The sequence below is a fragment of the Dermacentor albipictus genome, chromosome 7 (assembly GCF_038994185.2).
Source record: "Dermacentor albipictus isolate Rhodes 1998 colony chromosome 7, USDA_Dalb.pri_finalv2, whole genome shotgun sequence".
NCBI classification, from domain to species: domain Eukaryota; kingdom Metazoa; phylum Arthropoda; class Arachnida; order Ixodida; family Ixodidae; genus Dermacentor; species Dermacentor albipictus.
The window spans coordinates 82,651,971-82,664,569 of record NC_091827.1 but is presented as its reverse complement, the minus strand read 5'-3'; the positions used below and the strand labels follow the sequence as shown (position 1 = coordinate 82,664,569).

Below are 12,599 nucleotides of genomic sequence, written 5' to 3'. Positions count from 1 at the left end.
GCCTGCTACTCTGAACAGGGGGAGGGGGAACGTGGAGATAAATGCGTGATGAGGCATGATCAGGATGTAAGATTTGCTGATAATAATGGTAAGAAGGTTTTGCATTATACATGTATTTTCGAAAAAATGTTCGATATTGAATTCAATGCGCTTGAGGCACTGTTCGGGTCTTGTACAGATGGGGATCAAAAATTGTTGTTCGCACCCTCCTAACAGCCAGTATTTCCTCAAAATATTGCCTACCCAGGAGAAGTTGAATGTCTTTGTTAAATGCATTAAGGTTTCCAAACGCAACTGGCAATTTTAAGAAATAATATGGCGAAGAAGATAGACAAAAAGTTGAGCCAGTCAAGCTTCATCATTGCTTTTTTATTTCTTTTGAGGATGTTCAAAGAACAGATCGCCTGCAGTATCAAGTTCTCCAAAAACTGCCTAGAGGGTTTGTCCAAAGCTGCTACGCTGCTGCCCCTAGAAGCTTTCGAGGAGAACATCGACGTCATTTGCACCAATGGTTCGAAGCAGTACGCAGGTAAGGAGGCATATTGCAATTGCTCACCGATCACTCATTGAGCACTTTCCCGTAATGAATCTACCGGAGTACTGGCACTGCGGTGGTTCGTCTGAGGCCCTTGAATAACCAACTCTCATTAAACATTTTCAGATGATTCAAGACCGTAGTAACCACACAGCGTCCCCAAGCTTCTACGCTTGCCATTTATTTAAGTATACTGAAGGTACTTGAATATACGTTAGTCTAAATTGGAGTTTCGTTATTGTGCATATATTTCTCTTAGAGCGGGTGAGGGGTGTCTCTTTAAGCAGAAGGCTGCTTCTGTGATCTTACTCTTTATCGTATTTGTTTTCTCGTGCTACAACGGCGACAAGATCAATAATTGCTATCAATCAATGAGAATAAATGTGCTTTATAACGTGCCCCCAATATATATATATATATATATATATATATATATATATATATATATATATATATATATATATATATATATATCAAGCAAGATTAGAAATCGTTGCACATTGTACACTGTTGTGGTTTACCATAGCATACCATAACAATGTATGCCACGTAACATATAAAGAAACCTTGTGGGTTTTGGAAGTCCGGACACTAAGGCTATGGTGCCCTTCACATTGAGCAAGGCGGACGCATGCATACCAACTAGAAAGAATAAAGAATTCACGCGCCATGCCACTACGATTATCGCATAAAATAGAATAAGGGCATTGATATTTCTGGAAATAAATAATGAGATGGATTCGAATGCTGCTTTGAAAGTGGGGATGTCAATGCTGTGGAACATGTGAATTTCATGTTAGGGCCTTTTGAGGCCTGCAGAATTATGACCAATATTTCTTTGAGCCGCGATAATTAGATAAATGAAAAGGTGAAGGAACCAAACTTATATTTAAAATAAAAAATTCGGAGGACGTTTAATTAAGCTTCGTCTTTAAGAGTGGAACGCGACAGCATTCGAAGATCCCTGACTGCATCTCACGCTTCCCGGAAAATTTAGCGCAACCATAATATTTACCGGGAAACGCTCACGGGGAACGCTATGCACGAAGGCGGGCTTTCTGGTCGAAACGCGGCCTCTTGCATGGGCCGCGATGAGGCGGAGAAGCGAGTGCCATCTGCAAGTGTTTCAAGGAAGCGGGCGCGCCGCTCCGTGGACTCTGATATATTTGCGCGCCGCCGCGCGCAAATGGCGGACGCCGTCTCCGGTCTGTGCATTGTAGAAACGCTTAAAAAGGAGTTTGAGTTCTCGCGTAACACAATTATCTCAATGTTTAAAAACAGCGCAAAAAACGTACACCGGACAACATAATAGAAGATATGACACACACAGCGCTCCTCGATTCTGTTGTCCGGTGTACGTTTTTAGCGCTGTTTTTAAACATTATGAAAGCCACAAACTCGCCCAATCTGCCGTTCTTCTTCAACAGAAATATGTTTTCTCGTATATTCAAATTACAATGTGAGAGCTATCATGTCGGTAGGTTGTGTGTAAGTCGTAGTTTAGAATTTTTAAATGTATTATAGATTGCAAAATGCAATTAGTTCAGTGAATTACTTGCGTCAGATTAACGACCTGGGTATGTGTGGTTCGAAAATCTTTATGGCGACACTGCGTCCGGTATTTTCTGCGACACGGTATCCTTAGCGCTATCGCGTTAATAATAATAATAATAATAATAATAATAATAATAATAATAATAATAATAATAATAATAATAATAATAATAATAATAATAATAATCTCATTTTATGCCAACTCTCCTAACCTTTGCGCGCGATTCTTTGGAATTTATTTTTTGAAATGCGGGCGCATTAGTATCCCATAAAATGTCATTTCATGACCTATTTACCGTGACAAAAAGCTGTCCCAGCATTTTGAACTGTGCCCGCGTGAAATGAATTTCCGATTCCGGCAACAGGATATAGGAAGAACATATAATAGCACGTTTCCGCGCTAGTACCACGGTGATGTCATTGACTACTACATAATAACGATAGCGGCAATAAAGAAAGCGACAGAAGTTCTAGAGTTCAAATGCTTCCTGTATGTCTCGGAATAGTATGTATGCAGAGTGCTTGTCTTTTCGAGCAGATTCAAACGATGATACTAGGTCTGCTCTGGTCTTAAGAGGAAGATTTAACTCGGCTGCTCCTATCTAAATACATGTAAAAGGAGAATCCATTTTTCTCGGCCACCACTGCGCCAAATTTTACAAGGTCACGTGAGTTTAAAAGACAAATTTAAGATCTAGAGACTGTTAGTTTCGCATTTTCCATTTAGTTTGGGAATTTTTATTAAAAGTTGGCAAAAATTGGAAATTTTTAGAAAACATAACTCTCGAGCTTACAACACTGGAACTTGGTAAATAAAAGTCATGCCACAAATCTGTGAATTGCATGGAATAGTAGATCTAAAGCGGGCAAAATTGATATGTTAAGCATGGATCTTCAAAAATTGAGTAATGTGGAAATACATATTTTGCAGAACCCTTGCAAGCAACGTAACACATTCACGTAAGACATAAATTGACATACCAAATTTGTACGCTTTGAACGATCTAATGAATGTCGTTTACACAACCACGACATCTGTTTTTGAAGCAGCTCTATTAGGTTGTAAACTTCGTGCTTATATTTTTTTTACGTTCAAGTTTCCGAAAATGTTAAAATAAATTTCAGGCCCTAAATCGCAATTCCGCTAGCAACAGTGACTAGCATTTAACGTTTTCTCTCAAATGCAACAAATTTCATTAAAATCGGTCCTGGGGTTATCTCATGAAAAGGTTTTTGCGTTTTACATATATTTGAATAGGCCTCTTAAGGGCTGAACAATGGCGACGAGAGCCGCTTGAGGCATCAGCAAAGAAATTCAGTTCCTGTAATCTGCTATCTAGACGAAACAGTACCACTCGTTCTATTAGCTTGATAACATTAGATGTTAGTGATTTTAGCCGGTACGATGTGAGGTGTTTTGCTGGACGCGCGGGCTTTAAAACAGGTATCATCACCACAGGTGATATCCATTCCTTGCGGATCAGACTTGTTCGCCACACTCCGTTTTATTTGTCCGAGATAAGCAATTGAAAGGCCTCATCGATGTTTCGTAAGTCTTGGTATATGAAACCCTCTTCGCCTGGTTCAGTGCGGCGTCTAGGAAGGCTAAGCACATAGCTTAGCTCCTTTATAGTAAAATCTACCTCGTCCCCTTCGCAAGCAGGACCATTGCAAGATGTTATGGTACCGTGACTTGTCAGAGTATTAAGGTCGTCATTTGTGTTGTCTCTTGACATAGAAGATAAAAAAGGGTCGGCAAATGCTTTCGCGAGAATTTTCGGTGACGGCTGGTCATTATGCGCAAATCAGCAATTGGATTCGTGCAGATCTCAGGAGTTCGGAAAACCTTCAGTATGTCCCATACACTTCTGAAACCGCTTGCCATATGCAGCGAATTACGAAGTGCGGCCCAGCTCTTTGGACGAAATTGTTTTGTGTGCTGCCGTATAGCGGCCGTCCAGCGGGCCGAGGATGCTGCCAGGACCCAAGAACTCCTGGCCGTCACCTAGGCGGGGCCTTTGGCCCTCCCCACCAACTCGCTGGGCACACAATAAAGTTCTTTCCTCCTCCTGCCATATAGCTTCATCTAACTCGTTATATACCCTTCCGATCCGAGCTTCGTTTAGAGCGCCGCGCCTTCCTGCAAGCGCGGAGCCGACAGGCTCGTAGCCTCAAGAGCTTAAGATCAGGATTTTGTTTATCTATACGCCGCCAAATTCTTCATTACTTGCATTGGTTTCTTGAAGTGCTATACCATCTGGCGGAGTGTCCATTGCGAGGAGCCGAAGGACTGGATCAGCATGCCGCCGTCGTAAGGACCTGACATTCCATTGCAGCACAAATGGACGAGGCTTTCGACAAGTGCTCATATTGTTTGTACTGAAGGCCATCGAGAACTGTTACGAGAGCGTCGAGAAGTTGCTCTACGGCTAACGCTGCCGGTGTCTGACGACCGGCAAGCCGAGACCTAATGATGTTGACAAACATCTTAAGGAGGTTGATAAGCTGGGAATTGTCGTTGACTGAGGCCATTTTGGGCACCCTATTTACAGCGTTTTCTGCTGCATTGTCGGCACTTGGCAGGAGCTGGTTCGTACGCTTTCGCAGACGTGATCTCGGTAGAGACAGGTTCTTATGCTTTTGACGGAAACGCAGGCCACAGTGTCGCTGAGAGGCAGAAGTTCCGCATTCCTCCTTCTCTCCAATGCACGGTGTCTGTGCTATTCTTCGAACGTGCTGGTACATACTCAGTTGTGGCACTTGCAGCCGCTGGACGGGCGCCATACCCACATGTCTTCTCTCCTGATGCCAACTTTTTACCTTTGTTTTTGAGCTTTTAGTTTTTCCTTCAATGTGGGACAGTCTTTGTCTGTTGCCATATGTTCACCTCCACAGTTAGGGCAGCGAGATGTGGAACTGTCGCAGGAATTTACGTCGTCTTTTTCACCACATTTGGCACAGACCACAACACTTTTGCAGTTAACCCTTTACGTAACCAGTCATTAGACATTTACGGCACTGTAAATACCTTGGTACAAACGGTCGAACTGTGTACCGCACCAGTGCATTCTTTATATGGCTAAGTAGCTTTTCGCAGTGAAAGAATGTCTTCACACACTTTAATGAGGCGAGCCTTTGGGCACTGATGATCTTGCATAATATTAACGATTACTTTCACACATTTTTTTATTCGGTTCCATTACGAAAAATTGATTTAATGCGTAGAGCAAGTTTTAATGCAAGTGTTAATTTACTGCAAGTGTTACAAGTACTCAAATATACAACTGGTCACGAGACAAGATACTACAAACCTACAAAATTCAGAAAAAGGATGATGTGACAGTCCTGCATTGTAATAAATGTCATCAGCTTAATTACCACAAACTAAGACAAAGGCTGCAGGTGACAGCATTTACAGCAGGAGCATAAGATTTCCACCCCCCAAGTGCTCCAAAAATAAAATCAGATCACAGAGTACAAGAGTATCTACTAAGAATCAGTATCAGTAACACATCTTTAGAGATATCAAGATATCAAGGATATCAAGAAGATATCAGGACCAGACGGTGCTCTTCTTTCACTACAGCACACTTATTCTTTACCGTAACATCAGGGAGCAACAAAAAAAGCTCGAACTGCGGCATGGAATACGAGACCTGAAGCGAATGCCGGCATGCACAGTTCACTGTGCTTTCAGAGATGACCGAAATGTTTCTGAAATTTCCAAATGTGCTTTTAATTGTTATTATTTGAACAGCGTCGTGAATGCACGTCAATTATTCTATGGGACTGTCTGTCTCTGGTCGCATTGATGTTTGGCGCGCGTGATGGCCTGAAAAGGGACATGCTTGATAACGTTTGAGCACCATATCAGCACGGAAAAGTTTTTGTGGGTCTGCAAGGAATAATAATGCGGCGGTCACACAAGCTTACGATGACTCTGTGCTTTAGAACCAGTGCAGAAACCTGTCCTCGTGGGTACGTGCATGCTCTCCACCAGAAGAAAAAAATCCTAATAAATAAGCCAAATTAGATCGAATTTGGTTCATTTTATGCTGCATGTTTGAGGACTGGTGGACATTTTGCTGACAAAAGTTGATATCTATTTTGAAGGAGGATAGATGTGGTTCACATAGCTTGAATGAACTTCAGGCTGGTTCTACGTTGGTATTTGCAAGGGCAGAAAGGCTCAGAAAGGGAGCAATGGGCATAAGTAAGGGAGCAACATGGGCGAAATCTCCAGCATTAATGACCTAAGGACGTCCGCAGAAAGATAAGAAGTGGATGTTAAAATTAGTCCGATGATGATATCCGCTGCATGTCCGCAGGATGACTGCTTTTGGACTCGGACTTCGCGATCTTATCCGGACGTCCGAAGGGAGTTTCAATTCCCATTGGGATGTAGGCTTAATCCGGTGCGCCGGCCCGTCAAAAACGCTCCCAAGTGGTTAACTTTTGTTCTTACACTGTAAACAAAAATAGGCTCACCTGGGAGGTTTTAACAGGTGATCTGCCCTAAAACCTCCCCATTCTTGAATATTTACTCCGATGTATAGGAGCAATACAGCGGCATTCCCTCGTTTAACCCAGACGGCTAGCTGCGGGAGACTTAAGGCGACATGACTTGATTTTATTCCTCTTCAGTGTCTTGTTCCCATGTCAGAACTTCGCACAGGGAGTTTTATAAAACTCCCCCGCCGGAACTTGTTGGTCACGTGGTGCTTCCCATGAGTCTTTCACCGTGCCAGAGACATGCCGATTTGGGCAGAGTCACCAGTGTTCATAGCTGACGGTTCGTCTACTTCTGTGAAGTGGCGTTCCGTGGCAGGCTTTCGTCAATTTATTTCCCGTATTTCCTTCCAGAAAGTGTTATAGGCGTGCCTGAAGCTCACTATAGCTCAGCCTCAGCTACGTTAGCTTTCATCACATTGCTGACAACGATGAATACAAAAGCAACATTTTCATGGGCGGAAAAAGGCTTAGGTATTCCTCGAAGCTACTCATTGACTCGTGATGTCGGCTCAGGTTTCTGACTGCGTTTTCGTGCTGTGTGACCATGGCTTGTGTTCTTCTGTACGTGAAATGTGGGTTTTATGTCCTTGTGAGTACATGCTGACAACGTTCGGTGTAATGTTTAGCATTGGCAATGGCGCTGCAATGGCAACAATAGCCGTTGTTCGATTTACGACGTCCGTGCTATAGTCGCACATGAATTGCATATTCCAAGTTTGTTGCGGGGCTGTGTTGTAGTGAGAAAAACCGGAGTGCAAGTAACTGTTTTTGTGCATCTGTGTATGAATAACCCCAAGAAAAACGGTAGGACATAAGTATGCGTACTGTGAATGAAGTTTCTTACTATGCGATGTGAATGGAATTGTTATCCTTCACTTCAGTTTTGATCACGTCGTTGCTTCCGGTAGTGAATTAAAATTATGCTCTGTTCCAGACACTGACTTAGAAGCGTGCCTGCTGACTTCGAGTATGAGGTTTTGTTCTGTAGATCAGCGATGTAGCACCTCTTTACAACCAAAAGACATTGCTTGGACGCTGAGCAAGTAGTGCGGTCTAAAAATGTATGACTACGCACTTTTCAGTGTTAGGTCGGCTGCTGTGGGTCATGCTCACACGTAATAAATTCTTGCTAGGCTAACACTATGTCGCACAAAGTTCATTTGCTATGTGAAATATGAAGCACACGTACTTACATAGTTCTTGCTTACTGTAACTGACGCACAACTTTTGGCCGGGAATGCTGGTTATGTGCGAATTCGCTTCAGCACTCACACAATGGCATGCTAATTTTGAAAAATTATGACTTTAGCTTTCTTCCTCACTATTCTGAATTCTCAGTTTTGTGTTCATTAAGGTCTTCGTTTATTTTGAGAGAGGCAGGTCTCATACGAGCGAGCATGTGCGTCGTAATATAGAAAACATCACAGATGCTCACTAGGCGGTTTCCAGGCACATAGTATCGTGACCATAAGTACTGGCAGCGTTGCTTCTTGTGTGTCGTGTGTACGCTGGATATCTTTCAAAGTTCTGCACTGGGCATTTCTCAAATGTTCATGTATGTCATGGTCTATGTTCTTTCATTCACTTGTTTTGTTGAATTTGACGTGGTATTGTGTGAATATTTCGAAATTTGACGAGTAGCCTCTGCATATAAAAATGTTGGCGCAAACTGACACGATACTTCTTTTTATACTCCCGTTGGACCTTGAAAAAACTCCGTCTAGTGAAAAGTAAAAATAAATAAATGAAATACAGAAAACATTCTCATGGATCCACGCAAAAATTCCGCTCACACGAAGTAAGAATTTGAGTCTGATCATAGGGAGTATAATAAACTCTAAACCGGGGGGTCGCTGGAGGGCAAGCACAACACTCCCACCAGGGAGTTACTTGTGTTTACGGTGTACGGACTGGTTACTTGAAGGCAGCGTCAAAAACCAAGTCTAAAGATTGCCGTCGCACGCTGTAAATAAACTTTGGTCTGTTGTTCCCACTGCTGACAGATCATTGACTCCCTTGATAATTTCTAAATCAATTATGTGCGCTGCACAAACGCAACGCCCCGGTGACACATGTTTTCCCTCATTGCAAGTGTGTACCTTTCTTGAGCGTGGAACGCATTTAGAACGCGCAGCATGTCGGCGCCTTATAACGGTGAGAAGTGGCGATATCAGAGACAGTATGTGAAGGCACGCAAATAAATTTCCACTTTCAATGCCGCTTACTGCGCTGATCGCTTGAAAAAATTGGCTGAAGTTTAACTCTAGCAAACCTAGTCATCACGAGCGAAAGGTCTGTTTGGCTTGGTTTTGCAAAGACTACGCACACAGAGTTCATTAAAGTTGGGCCACAGCCTTTCACACACGTTACACTTGCTGCCGAAGGGGTTGTCCGTTAAGTCGCTGTGAAACCTGGCCGTCGCAGTCGAGCCGAAGGGTGTGGCGCGTGAAAAGTTCGTTGTAGGTGCCGTTGCTTGTATCCGCGGCTTCGTATCCTTCTGCTTCTTGTTGGTGCTGCTGAACGACGGTGGCGATTACAGCACCTTGGCATGCTTCCGCGCTTGGTAAGCTTCTCTATAACGTGCTAATCGGGCCTCCCTTTGCTCCGGCGTTTCAGCAGGCAACCTTGCCATTGCTTGAGATTTCGCAGCCAACCATCTAGCAATATCTACTGGATGATTGAATTCAGCCTGTCGCTTGCACTGAAGCGCACGCACAGACGGCCCAGCCGGGGTGCCATCCATGGTGAGGCTACTTTGGCTGCGCCAGTGCGTCGAACGTGTACGCGCGCTAACAGGCCATTGAGACACGATGAATGACCTTCGGAGATGTGGCGTAGCAGAGCTTTCGCTCTAACATGCACACTGTTTGCTTTTGTTATCCAGGAGGGCAATCGGGCACCGCAAGAAATAGCTAGTAGACGAGTGCGAGCTGGCTGATAATCATTTTAAAGCGTGAAGGAATGTAAATAAACGGGAACAAAGGGGGATAATTGACGAGGCGGCGCTCATCTAAACTGATTTTAGTGGGGAAATAACACATACACTGAAATGAAGGGTTCACCAAGAACCCGTATGGTCCCGGGAAAATTTACGACGGGAAATATTTGAGAGCCGACCAATCGCTGAAAAGGAGGTTGAAAACAAAACGTACTTGGTTTCCCCGATTGGTCGGCGCTCGACAATTCCATCATCGCATAATTGAGGAATGAATGAATGAATTTATTTCCATAAATATACAAGTTTATGGAGGATATAAGGAAAAAAGTTACAAAAGAGCAACTAGACTAGTCCTTAAACCTTCTCGTGACAGCAGCAGCAGAAACCAAACACAGGAAACACAAGAAAAGTAAACAAGAAACGAAGAAAAAAAAGACGGGACTTAGAACACTAGGAAAAGTCCAATAAGGCACTGAAACGTAAAGACTATCAAGACTGACGCAACTAATGAAATTCCTCCTCATGGATACCGCCAATGGCTCCCTCATGCATCTCTAATTCCTAATTATTGTGTTTCACATTTATACAATCTCTCTTGTTAACTGGTTCTTGTGGTTGTAGATTACTGTTGCTTCTTTAAAAAGGGCAACGTGCCAGCATGATTTGGAATGCACAACAAGTTGCAGAGCTGAAACCCCCTTCAGAGATCATTAATGCTCTCAAAGTCAAGCATTAGCACGGCACGACTAGATCGCGCAGATCTGTGGGTATTTAAGCAGGTGGTTCTTAAAAAATAAAACCAGTTGTTAGAAAGCGCTCGTCCTTGTGTTGCTCCTCTTCTTCGTCCCTGTTTTTTTGCGCACGAAAAGTTTTAAGATTAATTAGCACGGCGATTCGTTTGCTCAACGCATTCATTGCCACACGATAACGAAATAACTACGTTTTTGAACCAGTGGCCCATCTTTGTTTGCGCTATTTCACAAGTTCTTTCACACCGGTTTTCTTTAAGACGACTGCGCAGATACCCCTGGCAGGGCGTGTGTCCTGCGGATGTGAACAGCGTATCAGATGACGGTCGTACTGGAGAGTGCGTTGTGCGCTTACGTACACGCTCTCGCAAGCCTCGCCGCTTTTCACCGTTATAAGACGCTTACAAGCCGTGTGGTCATGCGCGCGCGACATTTAAAAAAAAATGGAAGGGTATCCCTTCCCTGGGACTCCCAATATAGGAAAATAAGCAGGCTTGTCTATAGATACCACGTGATATCATTCGTTGTTTTTTTTCTCTTTGTATTCAAAGGGCACTTGATATTTTTCGGCGATTTCTTACTTGATGCAATGAATGTGTTTCCGCTACCCAGATTTCCAGAAATCCGTTCGCTGCTTGAACTCTGTTGGGACGAAAATCAATGGCTGCTTGAAGGCTCTCCGTGAGAGCATGCGGACGTCAGTTGCCATGGCACCTCCCAAGGAAATCGTCCCATACGTATGCTGGTAAGTACAAGCTCTTTAGCGCCTTTGGTTTTTCATAGGCAGTCAAAATATGTTTTACTATCCCGTTTTACTATTTTTTAGCATTTGGACAGTTGCGATGCAGTGTTTTCTCAAAACATGCGAATATCTTCGCTATCCTATAGCCAATAAATACTGACAGGACTGCAAAACGCTGATACACTGAACACGTTACCCACGTGACCAATAAATACTGAATTTCCAGTTTCTGCCTCGTTTTGATTGCACAATCCCCGGAATTGTTCAACTGTACTCGGGGAGAAATCCTTCATGCAGACGCTACAAAACATGGGCAGGAAGGAGAGAACATAAATGCGGTACGCGCTTCTAGGCGTACGTTTGTTGAAGTAGGGAAACTTAGGTACCATTTGTTGTTTTAATAGATGACGCTATAGAGAACATAGCCCGTCACCTTTGTATGTTATGCTGCTGCTGATTACCAAGCCTTGTGTTGCTGCCTAAAGGACCTCTGAGTGAGCCTGAGCAGGTGCAAAGCGTCGTGTTGTCCTGGTTCCAGGTGGCTACGTTCTATGTCATTACGTGGCAACGCACACACCTCCAGGGGAAGGAAACCGAAAGTGACTTCAAGAAAAGCTTTCGTAGTAAATTACGAGAACAAACCGGAAAGTCGTTGCCCGTATTTTTTTAGAAACTACGGCTGTTAATGCGAAGTCGACATATCCATTCCCAGCACTGGACCTTTATTAGACGGCGCTGCTGTCAGTTGTTGAAGATGGTGGTTCTGCTTGCCACATCCATGGCGTACGACTAACGAAGTACGATTCGCTTTTGATGGGGCAAGGTACGAACTGCCACGGAACTCCACAGAGAAATTCAGCCCACGTATGGGGAAAGATGCCTCGCTTTGAGCAGTTTCATATGGTGGTGTTGCGAGGTCGCAAAAGGCCATTAAGTCTTACATGACAATGAGCGTTCGCGGATGCCGCGTATCTGGAATTCTAGCACAGAGGCATCTCAAACTTACTGCTGCGATGGAACATATGTTTGAATCGGTGTGAAGACTATGTGGAAATATAGTGTAAGGTACGTATGATATATAACAAACTAGGAGAAAAGACTTTCTGAGTCGCCCTCGTTTGTGAGGCCCTCTCAGGTTTTCGATCATCTTTTCAAGGGTTTTCATGCCCGGTAACATCAAATGATGAACGGACAAAGAATAATCGCAATTACAATGTAAGTACTCCTTTAAAGCTTTGTGCACTGTAGCTGGGGCAACCTGTTACATGAAGGTTCTCGTTCGGCGCGAGCATATGATAAAAACTTCAAGGTCAATTGAGCAAGTGCTAACCTTAAATATTCGATCCCAAGCCATTTAACACGGCCTAACAGCGCCCAGTTAGGAGGTAACTTCAGCTGTCGGCCAACTCCGATTTTCTTATTTGAATACACACAAAACGCAGAAATGCTCTATTAAGACAACCACTAGAACGATGTAAATAAAATTTGCTTAATTTGAGAGAGAGAATTACAGTCTCGCTGCTTTAGTAATCGTAATTCTAAAGCACAATGAAGCATTGGAGCACGAAG

The 12,599-nt window shown here is 43.5% G+C and overlaps 1 long non-coding RNA gene across 1 annotated transcript in view; it reads left to right on the top strand.

Annotated features, from left to right (window-relative positions):
* Positions 1-443: 443 nt before the first annotated feature.
* Positions 444-12,599, top strand: part of LOC135907555 (uncharacterized) — a 12,902-nt gene continuing 746 nt past the window's right edge. The window contains exons 1-2 of the long non-coding RNA XR_010566050.1: positions 444-529; positions 10,901-11,033. This is a non-coding gene — a long non-coding RNA (uncharacterized lncRNA). The remainder of the gene's footprint in view (positions 530-10,900; positions 11,034-12,599) is intronic.